Below are 18498 nucleotides of genomic sequence, written 5' to 3'. Positions count from 1 at the left end.
TATCTTTGTGTTAAGCATTGTCTTCTCCAGGGTACCACTTTTGTAACAAAATATTCCTCATTTGGAATAAGTCAGATTACTTTTTTGTGTGTGAACTAAGAGCACTTAGAAGATGGAATGTACCTTTTAAGGATGAAAATTTGCATACTTTATCTGGAGACTGGAGGGTATACTTTTCTGATAGTATTACTTTCCAGTTGACAGTAGTAGGCCAATGTATCCTTTGACTTTCTAGGAGTTGTGAGATACAGTTTACAAATAGTGCTCCATGATTATTTAGGGGCCAATAATTTATTTTTTCCCTTCTTCTCTGTTGCTCACCATCTGACTTATAAGATAATTGAAGAGAAAGTCCCTTGAAGGTTCTAACCTTGGAGACCCTTCCTACCTTCTTTGGTTCAAAAGTTTGATGGGGGACTTATATACATTTGGATACTTTATTAACATATCAAAGCTCTTCCTGCCCTTCCTCCTTTTCAAAACCAAACTAAACTAAAATGTTTTCTTTTGTTATGTTCTTTGTGGAGAATTTTAGCATCAGTAATCTTATTTACATAAGGTCCCCTTTTTATAGATGATAACCCATGGCGACCCATTGAAGTTATGGTTCCTGGACTAGAAATGAAGCCTACTTACAGTCTAGTATTCTTTCAGACATGTTGCTATTTTCTCGAAATCTCCTTTTTCTAAATTTTAAGCCAGCTAAACCACAAATATGTCTAGTTTTCAATCTTTAAGCCACGCCTCTTCCACTCCCTCTGCACCCAGTCTCCACCCCCTTGCTTTTTAAAGCCCAGCAATTTGCTGCCACCGCCATATTTCTTCTTCTCCTGAGGTGTAATGGAGTCTTGCTAATAGAAGAGGTCTTCAGCCATGTGGTTCTTTCTGGAACATTTTCCAGCTCTGAACCACTCTTTATGGCGCATTTCTTTTAAAAAATTCACCAAAATTCTATAAAATATTTTGAAAATTCTATACTTTCTTCCAGTATTTTATTGACACCTCCCTATTTTTTAGGTATTTGGGATATTTTTATGACATTTTTCATTCTAAAGAAATTTTTGCAACAATTTTTGTTGAGTCCTATGTTTTGTGATTTAGTTCTCTATTTACTCCACTTTTCTATATTTTTCCCATCAGGGCTGTGGATACCTGGTTTTATTTATTTACTTTAAAAAATGTGCCCATCGGGGCCGCGGATACCTGCTTTTAATTTTTTTTCCTCCTTCGCCCATCGGGGCCTCGGATACCGGCTGTGTCCCCCTTTTCCCCAAACCATTGGCCCACCGGGGCCTAGGATACCTGATTTTTTATTTATTTTTTTATTATTATTGCCCATCGGGGCTTCGGATACCTGCTTTATTTTTTTTTCTTGCCCATCGGGGCCGCGGATACCTGTTTAGATTTTTTTTTTAATCGCTCGAAATTTTGTTGTTTTGTGTGGTTTGTTATACTATCTGCAATGTCTGCAAATTTTTGCTGCTAATCTTTGGTGTTGTGTGAGTGAACCTATAGCTTTGGCTGGGAGATGACTGCAGTTAGGCTAAGGGGTTGGTTAGGCTAGGGAGGAAATATGGCGACTCTAAGTTTGCTGCGGAGTTCAGCTGATGGTAGTTGTTTGTGCTTCGTATAAATTAGAGAGGCAAGAGGCCTGAGCTGCATATTTTGAATGACCTGATTTGCATGCATTGTGGTCTCCTGAGGTAGAAGAATAGGATTATCCTGTGCCACATTACCCGGGGCTACTTGAAAATGAGATCGAGAAGACTTACAGGGAGGGGTCAAAATGGCGGCTTGACTTTTGGTATTGTTCAGCATGGCGGTCTGCTTATGGCGGCTTGACTTTTGGTATTGTTCAGCATGGCGGTCTGCTTTGTTAGTGTCCAAAATGGCGGGTCCAGTTTTGTGGAAGGCCACATCATGGTAGTGTCTTTGTTCTAATGCACAGCATGGCGTTGGAAATATTCTGTTACATGGTATAAGATGGCGGCGCAAGGACCTGACGCAGTGTTAAACATGGCGGACCTTTGTGGTTGCCGCAAGCATTGCCGGACAGGTCATGGAGGGCCTTTGTCTTTGCAGCAAGCATTTCCGGACAGGTTTTGCCGCAGGGACATATAAGGGAGGCCTTGTCTTTGGTTGAGGACATCCTGGTGTTTGCGCGGGCTTTGCTCCTTGTGGGCCTGCCGCATTGTTAAATATGGCGTACACTTCCGTTTTGCTGCAAAAAGTGAAAGGTGGGATGATCTTCGCCGCCTGACCCACCCAATCAGACAGGGTGGTACAACTGGGTACAGCCAATTAATCGAGTATGGAATTAGACCAATCTAGCATGGCTCCTGGCTGTCCTCTTTTTCAGGAGGCAGAAGCTGAGAGGCCACTTACATAACATCTGCTCCCAGTTGGTGTTGCTCAAGGTCGTTCCAAGGACATTTGTCCTTTCCAGCTCCCTCCCCTCTAACCGGCTCCCTCCCCTCCAGCGTTGCCTCTTTGCTTTTCCGCCCTGTGGGCCAGGCCAGGGATCCATGCCTACCACGTGTAAACATGGCGGTGAGTTCAACATGGCGGTGAGTCGTGGCAAGGACCAAAATGGATCTTTGGCCAACAGGTGGCAGAAGAGGAATCCCTCCGTTCTTCAAGAGGAACACCTACCCTGTGGCTAATGCTGGGGTTGGATTTTGAATTCTACTTATTTCTTGGATGTCAGCCATAAATAGTTCAATTATGTAGTTTGCTAGGGTGATATTTAAGCCTCAAGTGACTATTATGGCATTGTTTGTAGATTTCAATTAGATGTAATAAGCTCATTTTGGGGGCCCTTAAAGTTTTTTATTTCTTTTTTATAAAAATGGCATACTTATTTTTTTGTCTATAAGATATCCAAAGTCAAATAATTTGGTGGCATTAACATTTTTTACTAATCTTTTTTCCTTTCAGACTGACTTAATAAACTACTTCACTTTGGATTTTTCAAGTCTTCTAGCACATAAAAAGTTAATTAAAAAGTTAACTTTATGACTGAATATAAAAAATATTTGAAGGTCCATTCCACTTCAGGCCTTGCTTTGTTCCCATCTTTAATGCTGCACTAATTGACTGTCTAACCTATCAGATAACTTGAATTGCTGTGGACTTGTTTCCTCTATTCAAACTTATCTTGGAGTATTAAATGCCCACATAATCAAAATTGTGGTACTCTCCCCACCCCTGCTCTCACAGCCCCTACATTTAGCCCCAGCCCTTACCTCCTACCCCCATCCCTGCCTAAACCCCAGCCCCAGCCCCAGCCCCAGCCCCAGCCCCAGCCCCAGCCCCAGTTATCCCCTTCAGCCCTGCTCCCTAAATCATATACTGTGCTGACCACTTAGTCTTTGCACTGAGTGAAATTCTAATTATCCATAATCCTGCCCATCATATTATATCCCAGTCAAAAACACTTTTGCATTAATCGTGGATGCAGAAAAGCCCAAGTCTTTTAGTCCTGAGCAAAAAAAAAAAAAAAAAAAAAAAAGGAATCCTACCCCATCACACTGTCTAGGAGTGACTATTGTTCAAGAACTCAGCTCTGAGACATTTTTCACTTAGGTATCTGGAGTACTGTCCATTTAAAAGGTCCAGGGTATCCCATTTGGTAGGTATAATGTGGTCCCATTACTCAAAGATTCTTCTTTTTAGTTAATATATTTATTATCCATACTTGCATTTGTAATCGTGCAAAATTACAATCCCCAATAACTCCCTTCTGTTAGCCTGTATCCCCTTTCTAACTGCATTACCACAGAGGATTCTTCAGACAGTTAATGTGCTTATATGCCACTACTGTTGTTATCTCACTTTGGAACCCAGGGATCCTCAGTTTGCATTAAAACAGATTATTTGGGACAGTTAATGTGCTTAACTGCTACTACTATCTTTATGTTACTTTATGTCACCCATCATTTTGCATTACAATAGAAGAGATTAGGAGGGGCAGTTGATGTACTTAAATGGCACTACTGTCCTTATGTTACTGTAAAACCCATCTAATCTCACTTTGCAATAAAGCAGTCCTGGGGCGGTAAATGTGCTTAAATGCGACTAGTGTCATCTTTATGTCACTGTAGAACCAATCTATCCTCATTTTGCATTAAAACAGAGGGTCCATGGGGCAGTTAATGTGCTTAAATGCCTGGGGGCAGTTAATGTACTTAAATGCCACTGCTGTCCTTATGTTAAAGTGGAACTCCCATATCCTCACTTTGCATTTAAACAGTCCTAGAGGCAGTTAATGTGCTTAAATGCTACTACTGTCCTTAGGTTAGTGAGGAACCCATCTATCCTCACTTTGCATTAAAACAGTGGGTCCTTGGGGCAGTTAATGTATTTAAATGCCACTAATGCTTTTTATTGTAGAACCTACTCATCCTCACTTTGCATTAAAGCAGAGCATAGGGAGGGGCAGTTAATGTGTTTAAATGCCACTGCTCCCTTATGTTAAGGTGGAACCCACTCATCCTCACTTAGCATTAAAACAGTCCTAGAGGTAGGTAATATGCTTAAATGCCACTACTATCCTTATCTTACTTTGCAACCAATCCATCCTCACTTGGCCTTAAGAGAGGGTCCTTGAGGCAGTTAATGTGTTTAAATGACTTTACTGTGCTTATGTCACTATAGTACCCATGTATCCTCACTTTGATTTTGATTTAAAACAGAGTGCCTGGGGCAATTAATGTGCTTAAATGCCTCTATTGCCATTATGTTAATGTGGAACCCACCCATCCTCATTTTGCATTAAAATAGGGGGACCTTGGGGCAGTTAATGTGCATAAATGCCATTGCTGTCCTTATGTTAAGGTGGAACTCAACATATACTCACTTTGCATTAAAACAGTCCTAGAGGGAGTTAATGTGCTTAAATGCTACTACTGTGCTTAGGTTAGTGTGGAACCCATCTATCCTCACTTTGCATTAAAACAAAGGATCCTTGGTGCAGTTGATCTACTTAAATGCAACTAAAGTGCTTATGTCACTCTAGAACTCCTATTCCTCACTGCATTAAAACAGGGTCCTTGGGGCAGTTAATGTATTTAAATGCCACTGCTCCCTTATGTTAAGGTGGCATTCACATATCCTCACTTTGCATTTAAACAGTCCTAGAGGCAGTTGATGTTTTTAAATGCCTCTACTGTGCTTATGTCACTATAGGACCCATCTATCCTCACTGCATTAAAACAGGGGGTCCTTGGGGCAGTTAATGTGCATAAATGCCAGTACTGTTCTTATGTCACTATAGAACCCACACTCACTTTGATTTTGATTTAAAACAGAGTGCCTGGGGCAATTAATGTGCTTAAATGCCTCTATTGCCATTATGCTAATGTGGAACCCACCCATCCTCATTTTGCATTAAAATAGGGGGACCTTGGGGCAGTTAATGTGCATAAATGCCATTGCTGTCCTTATGTTAAGGTGGAACTCAACATATACTCACTTTGCATTAAAACAGGGTCCTTGTGGCAGTTAATGAACTTAAATGCCACTGCTCCCTTTAAGGTGAAATTCACAGATCCTCACTTTGCATTTAAACAGTCCTAGAGGCAGTTAATGTGCTTAAATGCCACTAATGTGCTTAGGTTAGTATGGAACCCACTCATCCCCTCCCCTGTGCCTTAAAACAGTCCTAGGGGCAGTTAATGTGCTTAAATGCCACTGGTGTCCCTATGTCACTATAAAACCCATATTCACTTTGATTTTTATTTAAAACAGTCCTTGGGGAACTTAATGTGCATAAATGCCACTAATGTTCCTATGTCACTGTAGAACCCATACTCATGATGTTTTTGATTTAAAAGAGGCCTTGGGGCAGTTAATGTATTTAAATGCCATTACTGTCCTTACTTGGCAACCCACCCAACCTCACTTGGCCTTAAGAGGAGAGGTTTTTTAGGGCAGTTAAAGTGTTTAAATGCCTCTACTGTGCTTATGTCACTATAGGACCATCTGTACTCAACTTCGCATTAAAACAGGGGGTCCTTGGGGCAGTTAATGTGCATAAATGCCAGTACTGTTCTTATGTCACTATAGAACCCATACTCACTTTGATTTTGATTTAAAACAGAGTGCTTGGGGCAATTAATGTGCTTAAATGCCTCTATTGCCATTATGTTAATGTGGAACCCACCCATCCTCATTTTGCATTAAAATAGGGGGACCTTGGGGCAGTTAATGTGCATAAATGCCATTGCTGTCCTTATGTTAAGGTGGAACTCAACATATACTCACTTTGCATTAAAACAGTCCTAGAGGGAGTTAATGTGCTTAAATGCTACTACTGTGCTTAGGTTAGTGTGGAACCCATCTATCCTCACTTTGCATTAAAACAAGAGGATCGTTGGTGCAGTTGATCTACTTAAATGCAACTACCGAGCTTATGTCACTATAGAACCCATACACACTTTGATTTTGATGGAAAACAGAGTCATTCGGGCTGTTAATGTGCTTAAATGCCACTACTGTTCTTATCTTGCTTTGCAGCCCACCCATCCGCACTTTGAATTAAAACAGGATGCTCGGTGCAGTTGATGTGCTTAAATGTAACTATTGTGCTTATGTCACTCTAGAACCCATATGTCCTCACTTTGCATTAAAACAGGGTCCTTGGGGCAGTTAATGTGTTTATATGCCACGACTGCTTTTTAGTGTGGAACCCACTCATCCTCACTTTGCATTAAAACAAGGGGTCCTTGAGCAGTTAATGTGCATAAATGCCACTGCTGTCCTTATGACACTATAGAACCCATACTCACCTTGATTTTTTAAAACAGAGTGCTTGGTAGTTAATGTGCTTAAATGCCAGTACTGTGCTTATGTCACTATAGAATCCATCCATCCTCACTTTGCATTAAAGTAGAGGGTCTTCAAGCCACTGCTGTCCTTATGTTAAGGTGGAACCCACCCATCCTCACTTTGTATTAAAACAGTCCTTGGGGCAGTTAATGTGTTTAAATGTCACACCTGTCCTTAGGTTAATATGGAACCCACTCATCCACACTTTGCATTAAAACAGGGGGTCCTTGGGGCAGTTAATATGCTTAAATGCCACCAGTGTCCCTATGTCACTATAGAACCCATACTCACTTTGATTTTGATTTAAAACAGAGTCCTTGGGGCACGTAACATGCTTCAATGCCACTACTCCCCTTAAGTTCAGGTGGAACCCACCCATCCTAACTGCATTAAAGCAGAGGGTTTTGGGGGCAGTTAATGTGTTTAAGTTATGCCATTACTGCTTTTTTGTGTGGAACCCACCCTGTAAGACCCCCAGAGGGAGACTCTTACTCTATCTCACGGATCGACGGCAATCCCAATCATCCGCAGGAGGCGTCACTTGATGCAAACAGCAAGAGGCTTTATTCCAGCGCGCTGGGGCTCAACTCGTAGCTCACACGAGCGAGGAGTCGAACCCCGAGCAGAAAGTCTTACAAGTATATATAGGCAAAAACCATACATCAGGGGGTTACACATGTGAGGGGGGAAGAGAGGACAAAGTAGCCAGGAAATTCCAACAGGGCTCGTTAATAACATGTTTAATGACAGGGCCTAAGTTTTCAGTCAACAGTCCCATCCGGTAATCTCATGTCCTGCTTTTCTTATCTGTCAGAGCACTATTTGCTCTGTCTGCTCTTAGCTCGGTGCTGTTTCCTGGGACAGGTTTAAGGGTCTTGTTCCCATCACTGGCGAAGGGGGAAGACCTTGGAGATTTAAGATAAAACGGACAGCTGTAAAAAAACTTTACTCTTTCAGTTAGGGTTTGCTTTTTTTTCTGAAGCTCCATTTTCTATTGTTGCTTTTTAATCTCTGGAGTTAAGAAGTTCAGGATTTGCCCAGATAAGATAAAGTAAACAAAATTCTTTACCTTTCAACCCATCCTCACTTTGCATTAAAACAGTCCTTGGGGCAGTTAATGTGCTTAAATGCCACTACTGTCCTTACCTTACTTTGCAACCCACCTATCCTCACTTGGCCTTAAGAAAGGGTTCTTGGGGCAGTTGATGTGCTTAAATGTAACTACTGTGCTTATGTCACTCTAGAACCCATGTATCCTCACTTTGCATTAAAACACAGTCCTGGGGGCAGTTAATATACTTAAATGCCACTGCTGTCCTTATGCTAAGGTGGAACTCACATGTCCTCATTTTGCATTTAAACAGTCCTAGAGGCAGGTAATGTGCTTAAATGCCACTAGTGTACCTATGTTACTATAGAACCCATATTCGCTTTGATTTTGATTTAAAACAGAGTCCTTGGGGGCAGTTAATGTGCATCAATGCCACTAATGTCCCTATGTCACTATAGAACCCATCTATCCTCACTTTGCATTAAAACAGGGGGTCCTTGGGACAGTTAATGTGCTTAAATGCCAGTACTGTTCTTATGTCACTATAGAACCCATACTCACTTTGATTTTGATTTAAAACAGTACTTGGGGCACTTAATGTGCTTAAATGCATCTATTGCTATTATGTTAATGTGGAACCCACCCATCTTCCTTTTGCATTAAAACAGTCCTTGGGGCAGGAAATGTGCTTAAATGCCACTACTGTCCTTACCTTACTTTGCAACCCACCCATCCTCACTGTAAATTAAAACAGAGGGAACGTGGGGCAGTTAATGTGCTTAAGTGCTTATGTCATTATAGAACCCATACACACTTTGATTTTGATTTAAAAGAGGCTTTGGGGCAGTTAATGTACTTAAATGCCACTACTGTCCTTACCTTACTTTGCAACTGACCCATACTCACTTGGTCTTAAGAGAGGGTCCCTAAGGTAGTTGATGTGCTTAAATGTAACTACTGTGCTTATGTCACTCTAGAACCCATGTATCCTCACTTAGCATTAAAACACGGTCCTGGGGGCAGTTAATATACTTAAATGACACTGCTGTTTTTATGTTAAGGTGGAACTCACATATCCTCACTTTGCATTTAAACAGTCCTAGAGGCAGGTAATGTACTTAAATGCCACTACTGTTTTTATTTTACTTTGCAACCCACCCATCCTCACTTTGAATTAAAACAGGGGGTCCTTGGGGCAGTTAATGTGCATAAAGGCCACTAGTGTCCCTATGTCACTATGGAACCCATATTCGCTTTGATTTTGATTTAAAACAGAGTCCTCAGGGCACTTAATGTGCTTCAACGCCACTACTGCTCTTAAGTTAAGGTGCAACTAACCCATCCTAATTGCATTAAAGCAGAGGGTCTTTGGGGCAGTTAATGTGTTCAAGTTATGCCATTACTACTTTTTAGTGTGGAACCCACCCATCCACACTTTGCATTAAAACACTCCCTGGGGTCAGGAAATGTGCTTAAATGCCACTACTGTCCTTATCTTACTTTGCAACCCACCCATCCTCACTTTGAATTAAAACAGAGGGTTCTTCGGGCAGTTAATGTGCTTAAATGCAACCACTGTGCTATTTCACTATAGGACCCATATATCCTCACTTTGCATTGAAACAGGGGGTCCTTGGGGCAGTTAATGTGCATAAATTGCACTGCTGTCCTTATGTTACTATACAACCTATTCTCACTTTGATTTTGATTTAAAACAGAGTCCTTGGGGCAGTTAATGTGCCTAAGTGCTGCTACTGTTCTTATGTCACTATAGAACTCATACTCACTTTGATTTTGATTTAAAAGAGTTCTTGGGACAGTTAATGTACTTAAATGCCACTACTGTCCTTATCTTACTTTGCAAACCATCCATCCTCACTTGGCCTTAAAAGAGGGTACTTGTGCAGTTAATGCTTCAATGCAGCTACTGTGCTTATGTCACTCTAGAACCCATACATACGCATTTTGCATTAAAACGGGGTCCTTGGGGGCAGTTAATGTGCTTAAATGCCACTAGTGCCTTTCAGTGTGGAACCCACTTATTCTCACTTTGCACTAAAACAGTACTGGGGCAGTTAATGTGCTTAAATGCCACTACTGTCCTTATCTTTGCAACCCACCCATCTTCACTTTGAATTAAAACAGGGGGTCCTTGGGGCAGTTAATGTGCATAAATGCCACTAGTGTCCCAATGTCACTATAGAACCTATACTCGCTTTGAGTTTGATTTAAAAGAGTCCTTGGGGCAGTTAATGTTAAGGTGGAACCCACTCATCCTAACTGCAGTAAAGCAGAGGGTCTTTGGGGCAGTTGATGTGTTTAAATTGTGCATTAGTGCCTTTTAGTGTGGAACCCACCCATCCTCACTTTGCATTAAAACAATCCTTGGGGCAGGTAATGTGCTTAAATGCCACTACTGTCCTTACCTTACTTTGCAACCCACCTATCCTCACTTTGAATTAAAATAGGGTCCTAAGGGGGGAAAAAAAACACAGAGGGTGCTTAAATGCCACTATAGAACCCATCTATCCTCACTTTGTATTAAAACTGAAGGACCTTGGGACTGTTACTCTGGTAACTTGTTTCCTCCCATCCCTCTGCATTGCCTGGGAGCAGATATGTTATTGAAAAGTGCTTATTTGTCTGCTATAGCACCTTCTTTTTGTCTCTTTCCATTTCCTCCCACTCCCTTTGCAGAATAGCAGAGGGTACTTGGGCCTGTTAATAGGCTTAATTAAAGGATCCCATGCACTCCTAGGCAGTTTAGATTTACTAGACATATATTTGGTTCTGTGAAGTTGCCTAATTGCAGCAGTGGTCCCTTTTGTCTAGGTTCCCATCTACGTCCTAGCCCTTTTACAACACCTGGATGGGCATTTGGCACTGTCAGTGTGCTCAATTGAAGTTGTGGTCCCTTCTGTAATTCCAGGATCACATCCTGCCTTTTCCCTTTTCGTTACCTAGGAGCATTTTTGGAACTGTTAAAAGTGGTCACTTGGAACTACAGTTCCTTCCATTAGTCTAAGATCCCATCCCCCCTCTCCCCCATCTCACTTGGCATTACAACAGCGCATACTTTGGACTGTTAATGTGCTTAAAGGCAGCTATAGTCCCTTTCCTTAGTCTGGGATCCATCCAGGCCCTTAAACAGCTTTTGCATTACCATAGAAAGTACTTGGGCCTGCAAGTGTGGTTAAATGCCAATGTGGTCCCTTTTGTTAGTTTAGGAACATAATGACTTTTCAGTTTCTTTACATCATCTGGAAGTCATTGTAGATAAAGTTCTAATTGTAACTGTGGTCCCTTTTGTCAATCCTAAGATTTCTTTTTCTCCTGCCTCATTTGCCTTACGACATAGGGTTCTTGGAACTGTGAAGGTGTGGCTTGTCCTGTCACATCTATTAAATTTTACAAGAGGATCTGAACACCAAAACCCCTTCTTTTGCACCATTAATGTGGGATATTGCTTTTGTCCTTTCTCCCCTGCAGTAGATATAGGCCTCACTCATTTTCCTTACATTCAGCGGTGGATGCCCTTTACTAAGGACCTTTGTACTAATATAGTTAAAAATGAGTCATAAGTAGTTGACCGCAATTATGTCTTTTATGAAAGATCCCTGTACCCTCTTCATTTTACAAGAAGGTGTATTAATTACCTGTTACTATTTCTTTTTCTGGGATTGTTTATGTGCAGAATTCCAGCATTTATGGTCCCTCCCTTTAAACTAATACCCCACTGTTTCTGTATTGTAACAGGGGATGCTAGAGACTGAAAATTATTCTCTTGGGACTTTTAATGTGCATGTTCTTTCCTGATAAGCTAATACCCTGATTTCTTAGTACTGTAGCTGGGGTACTAGCCACCTAAAGTCTTCTGGATAATTAAAGTGGAAAATTGTAGTTGCGTCTCATCCTCATCATATTTCCTTTACACCAGGGAAGCTGACCAATTATGGCTGCTTCTTTTGTATAGTTTAAATGTGCATAATTACAGTAATCCATGCTCCCTTATGTTAGAATAGGATCCCATTTCCTTGCCCCATTTATATTACTGCAAGGGCTTCTGACTAGCCAAGATTCACTCTCCTGGACTGTTAATGTGCATACTTACATTTGCTCCTGTACCTGTACACCAGGTAAGGCCACTCCCCCATCATATTTATATTCTAGCAGGAGGTGCCTACTACTAAAGACCTTACTGATGCAGTTAATGTACACAACTTTTATCTTGTACACACTCTTAGTTGTCCATTACTGTGCATTTTCAATCTCTTGCACTTATGGAAGCAGAGGTTACTGACCTAAAAGCCCTCTCTTGGGACTGCGGATATGTTTAATTAGTTGTCCATAATCCTTCGAATTAACATGGGTTCCTGACTCTTCACACCCTCTTTGCTTTACTGGGTGGGGCACTGTCCACTTAAGGCCCCTTTCTTGAACTGTTAATGTGTATAATAATTACATTAGAATCCTTCCTCTTTTTACTACCTTTGAAGTACCACAGGGATTCTGACTCTGAAGGACCCATTTCTTAGCCTGTTAATGTGATTGTGTTTGTCTGGGTTCCTCTGTACTAGACAATACCTCCTTTCCCTACTCCCTTTTCAGCATTGAGTGCCCTCTCCACAAGACTGTTAACACCTGGACAGTCAAGGTGCGAAATTATAGTTGATTACAGCCTTACACCTGGGACATTAATGTGTGTAATTGCACATGGCTCATCCCATTTGAATAAGATCCTATATCCTCTCAGATCCCTATTATAGTATAGAAGGGTACTGATCACATGAAAAGGTCTCTTTTCATGGCTTATTGTGCATAATTGCATTTGTACATGTTCTTGTACACTAGATAAGGACACCCCTCTCCTTATTCCCTTAGCCTTTTAGCAAGGAGTGCCCACTACTTTAAGATTTTTATATTGGTACAAGGTACAAGGTTTTAATTAGCTACACCATATCCCTTGGACATTAATGTACATAATTTCACCTTGGTTCATCCTACCCTATTGCCCTTCGTTGGCAGTATACTATAGTTGCTGAACCCTAAGTCCCCTTTTCTTGGCCTGTTAATGTGCATAATTGCATTTGTCTGGGTTCTTTTCACTAGACAAGGACACTGACACACCACATACCCTCAACTCCCTTTGCCTTCTAGTAGGTAGTACCCACTACTAAGACCTTTACATTTGGACAGTTAATGTGCAGAATTGCTGTTTTCCATATCCCTATCACTTCCAGGACTATATCGTATCTCCTTTGCACTACTGCGGGGGATACTGTTTTTTCTCCAAGGCCCCTTCTAGTGGATTGGTACTATACATATTGAAATTGTCTATTGTCTTCATCAGTAGACACCCCCGCTCCCCCTCCCCCCACTTTCCTTTGCAGTACAGCAGAGTGCTGATCAACCAAAGCCCTCATTTGGACTGTTAATATCTGCAGTTACATTTTCTCCTGTTCTCTGCACTAGATAAGCGCATCACCTACTTCCTTAACATTTTCATCAGACAGTGCCCACTACTCAAAAGATTTGCTCACTTGGAAGTTTCATGTGCACAAATGTAATTTTGTAAGTAAGTCTTATATCAGAATGACTGTGCCCTCCTTGCTTTAGAGCAAGGAGATGCTATTCAATGGGCCCCTCTCCCCTTTTTACTTTAATGTGCATAATTGCAATTGTCCTTGCTTCTGTTGGAGTAGGATTGCTTCTCCTCATTCCCCCTTTGTATTAGGGCCATATTAACTATGAATGAGCTCTTCTATTGAGATCATTAATGTGCATAATTAATTGTATTTGTCAGTGGGCCTATGCAGTAGGAAAGGTGCTGTGCTCTATGCCCTTACCACTGCCTTTGAATTACTGCTGAGGAGCTCCATGACCTCAGCTCTTTTGATTAGATAGGACCCCATACTTTCCTTGTATACATCATGTATGCCCCCTTCTGTTAGAATAGGATGCCATTCCATTATACCCCCTTTGCATTACTGCAGGGGCTGCTGACCACACAAAACCTCTGCAAATCTTAATGGACACAATGGCAATTAGCAATGGGTTTGTCCTCCCTGATCTTATTAGGCAAGCACTCCCAGCCCCAATTTCTCATGGCATTATAAAGTGTAAACATTGCAGTATGCCCTTCAAATAGCAACCCATACTCCCACTCCTTTTGCAATGCTCCAGGGCATACATTTTCAAGTAGTCATGGTCCTACCCTTATATTCCCTCTCCCTACCTCATGCCTGTCCTTGGACCCTTCTGTAGACCATTAACAATCACAATTTCAGGGTGTCCATGTATCCAGCCATTAGATAGTATTGTGGTCCCTCATCCTTCCTGCCCCCGCCCTGCCTCACCCCGCCCTTTTGCATTGCTGGTGGGGAATGTTGACTGGGCAAGGCCCTTTCACTTGGACTTAAATGTTAACAATCCCAGATGTCATTGGTTTACCCAGTTTATATTGCTGTGGTGCTTCAGTTGCACTTTACTTGGTCCTGCCCATCTGACATGGACCCCTCCATTTCCCTTTTTGCATTGCTTTTAAGTAATGCTGACTACCCAAAGGCCCTTCTGTGTTTTTACTTAACACAGTACTGATTGTCCCATTTTTCAACCCATCAACTCAAGACCTCCCTACCACTTTGATGTTGTGTTTGTGCAGTGTTGATTACCAAAAGCAGGCCTGAACTAGGTGGATGGGCCTTCACTCCTTTTCTTGCATTTGTTAATAACCCGAATTCCAATTATTGTCCTATTCTTGGGACAGGAGTTATCTCTGCCCACCTCTGTTACTGCTTTACTGGGCAAAATGCTCAACGCAAGGCAAGCTCAAGGAGCTGGATTGCCACCCTTTACATTCTGGATTTTCAATATACACTATATAAGTATCAGTTGAGAGTTGTCTCCCAGGAAGGAAGGTTAGCACTGTCTCTGCATTTTTCCTTCCAAAGCAGGTTGCCTGGCTGAGAATCTCTCCTCTTTGTATATTGCTATTCTACAGAGTCAATTGCCAGGATACAACCAAAAGTTACTGCTAATTTTTATTAAGAAAGACAACTGTATTGCAAGGTGGAATTGATAAACTGGGCATTAAATTTTTGAAGTTAAAAACCCATTTATACCATGTACCTGATGACCAGTGTCTCTCATTTTACTAAGGGTGGTGGGTCTGTGGGTAGACCACTGTAACTCTTGCTATACCAAAGGAGTTCTAGAATGGAACTCAAGACCAATATCTTTGGGCTCTACCACCATTCTAAAACCATGCCATTTGGGTTTTACCACCATTCACTTTTAGAAAAACTACCTAAATTTCCTAATCCTTAAATTTCTTCATCTGGAACACCAACCAGCCCCTACTTATTTCAAGAAGATAACTGTAAAAGGATGAAATGAGACAACATATAGTGAGGTGCTTTTGAAAACCACAGATCACCTTATTTGATTAATCTATTACATAATAAGGACTTAAAAATGATGGGACCTATTTCCCTGTTTTATATCAAAAGAATAGTAAGCTAAGAATAGTAAGCTAGCCATTCTTCTGAATATAAACTTGTTTGACAGTGAGCTGCCTGGTAAAAATGATTAGCCTAGCCTCTAGTGTACAGGTTTTGATGGCAGAGAAGTATTTAATAAGGAACTACTGAAGCAAATAACTAGTCATTACAACAGTAGTTCTTTGTAATCACTGAAAAAGAATACTATTCCTCTGAGAAGGATATTAAAAGGTCAGCCCAGGTCAGGGTGCAGTTTGTACTTCTAGCTCCTTGGACAGCTGTAAGAAGAGTCTCTGGCTCTTTAGAATTCTGTAAGTACTATTTTGTAGTTACTAAGTAATCTTTCCCCTGTTCTGTTTTCTCTTAGATGCTACCCAGAGGTTTCCTGTTAAGTCTCTTTTCCAATTCTCACCTCATCTGCAAATACAGTCTCACCATATGAGTTAACCAACAGAATTATAAGAATTAATATTGTGTACCTGGTCCTATGCTAGGTTACACTTAAGTGAGGGTTAGAAATGATATAGTCCTATATATAATCTCATGCCCTAGATGGTTATATTGTTGAGCTAATGTAAGCACACTTGAAATAATTTTAGAAAATGATAATCAAGTGCTGTCTTGTATGAATTATGTTAAACTTTTATAAAGGGAACCCACCAGGGTTTGAAGTTGACAGGGTAAATTTAAAGAAGGAGTTGAGTTTATTTTTTCTCTTTGGTTCAGGATATGATTAATATTGCAGCCATCTGGGTAGTTCAGTTGGTTTATTTAATGCCATTTTGTTTTTACTTCCTTTGGAGGCATGGAAATTGATTAAAGAGATAAGGCCTAGTCATTGTGTTTGGCTACATGCCATATTGTTGGTTGTTAAATCTCATAGGTTTGAGCTTTTCAAGGTTCTGGGATTAGGGATATAAATCTGATATATTGGCTCTTTGTACCTTTTTATTCTATCTCTGCCCCAGAACAGATGAGAGTAGCTCTGATGCCTTTTTAGTTTGAGATTTGTGGAACCTGTTTGGCAAGAAGGCAATGGAGAAGCATAACTTTTATTAAAAAACCATGATCTTGCCTACTTTATGATGGAGTTAATATACCTTCTTCCCCTTTGCCTTTTTTCAACAGGTAGCTTGGTAAGCAAAAAAGCTTAGCCTCCCTGATATAAAACAAACACAAAAGTGCAGCTGAAAAATATTAACATCAACTTTGAAACAATTTTTGTTCAGATCAATATATCCTAGCAAGAGCAAGCAGAATCATAATGTGCTGGGCTTCTCTTACTGCCCATTTTAATTCATATCCATATTTCCTCACAGCTAAATGCCTAAAGACATTATTTGTCTGATTGACTGGGAGTAATATACAAATATTCCTGAGCCTTTTTGGAAGCATGGTATGTGCCATTGTTTCTCAAACTGAAGTTCCACAGGAACAAAATTCTTTGAGATCATAAAGAACATGTGTTTTGAGGAACACTGACTTAAGAAAGTTATTTGAAATGTAAACATGTTTCCCTAGTTCAATATATCTTTGTGAAAGATATATATATATATATATATATATATGTATATATGTGTGTGTATATATATATGTATATGTGTGTGTGTGTGTGTGTGTATATATATATATAATGTTTTATATGATTTACGTAGTTGGGGATCCATGAGAATATGTCCACAAACCTCTAGGGTTATTATCACCCCAATATGAGAAACACTGGTCTATGCTTATGAAATCTTTTATTGCTACTAATCAAATGATCATTCGGTGTTAATATATAACTATAACTATTTATTGGAATTTGTTTTAAAGGGATGAATTCTGAGCCAGTTCTGAACCACTACTTAGGAATGATGGCCAATTGTAGGTGGATTGAAGCCTGCACTAGAAAGCATCCAAAGGTGAGTTTTGAAGTTGTCTTTCAATTCATTGCTTGAAATAAAATCTCTAGTAGCTGTACAAACAGGTACTCTGGCCCTATCCAGTTTGGCTCAGTGGATAAAACCTCAGCCCTTGGACTGAGGGGGGGTCTCAGGTTCGATTCTGGTCAAGGGCATGTACCTTGGCTGCAGGCTCAATCCCTGGCCTCAGTCCCAGGGCATGAGGGAGGCAGCCAATCTATGTGTCTCCCACATTGATGTTTCTCTCTCTGTCCCTCCCTCTCCCTGAAAAATAGCCTTGAGTGAGGATTAACAAAAAAAGAGATACTCTGGAAATGTGGGCATCTTCAAAATTGAGATAACTTGTGTTAACTCAACAGATATTGTTGAGTTATTGGGCCAGGTACTGGAATAAATAACAATACCAAAGGCATGTTTTATGTCAAGGAATTTACTCTCATGGAGGATGCAGAAATGAACAAATCATTATAGTGTTGGGCAATTTGGTGAGTACCATAATTTGGGAAGTTCTGTGGGACAGAGAAAGAAGAGTGGGTGGAATTACTTACTGAGTTAAGTGATGGTGTCCTTAGGGAGCACGTTGGTCAGTAGTCTCAGGGGAAAGTAGGCCTGTGAGCTGAGGGCTTACAGGCACCACCCTTGATTACTTCTTGCAAGTGCATTTTAATGAAGCGCATGTTCTCTTAGATGGAGTGGATTGCTGTTTTTCATGAGTTTGGGGCCAGAAGAAGTGGATGCTGGCAAAAGTATGAAAAGGTTGTGAACTGGGAATAAGAACAGCTAGTCTTTGGTTCTGGCTCTAACCTTGGATCAAATCACCATCCATGTCAACCTTCGTCTCTAGAGTCTACTGATAAATTAAGACAGGGACTTGAGTTGAATACCTCAGCCCCTGAAATGACATTTTGTCATTTGGAAAATTTTCAAAGGGTTAAAAAAGCACTTGAAATTTTTTTGGCATTTCTCTAAATAGTTATTCTGATTTTCTGACTTTCCTCTTTATAGAAACTTAATATATAGGATTGGGGGAAGATTCCTGACCCTACTTTTTGCATCTTTTTCCATATCCCCCTTTAGCTTTTCCACCTATTGTTCTGTAACTTATTTCTCTAACCAGTTCAGACCTGCCATGATTAAACATAATTTCTTTTTAGGGTAACTGGGCCCTGGTTATCCAATGTATATCTAGATGGGAGTTTGTGACTTGAAGTAAAGA

General features: G+C 40.7%; 1 long non-coding RNA gene across 5 annotated transcripts in view; it reads left to right on the top strand.

Annotated features, from left to right (window-relative positions):
• The first annotated feature begins 1035 nt into the window (after nucleotides 1-1035).
• LOC308240057 overlaps nucleotides 1036-18498 on the top strand; it is a 40661-nt gene continuing 23198 nt past the window's right edge. The window contains exons 1-2 of one of the 5 annotated variants that reach the window (XR_013959786.1): nucleotides 1036-2670; nucleotides 17194-17282. This is a non-coding gene — a long non-coding RNA (uncharacterized lncRNA). Of the gene's footprint in view, nucleotides 2671-15075; nucleotides 15690-16634; nucleotides 16775-17193; nucleotides 17283-18498 lie in introns of those variants that run through there. The other 4 variants (XR_013959787.1, XR_013959784.1, XR_013959788.1 and 1 more) reach the window with 4 other exon arrangements.

The sequence above is a fragment of the Plecotus auritus genome, assembly GCF_963455305.1.
Source record: "Plecotus auritus genome assembly, chromosome: X".
In the NCBI taxonomy this organism is placed as follows: Eukaryota; Metazoa; Chordata; class Mammalia; order Chiroptera; family Vespertilionidae; genus Plecotus; species Plecotus auritus.
This window is presented reverse-complemented; position numbering and strand designations above follow the sequence as displayed.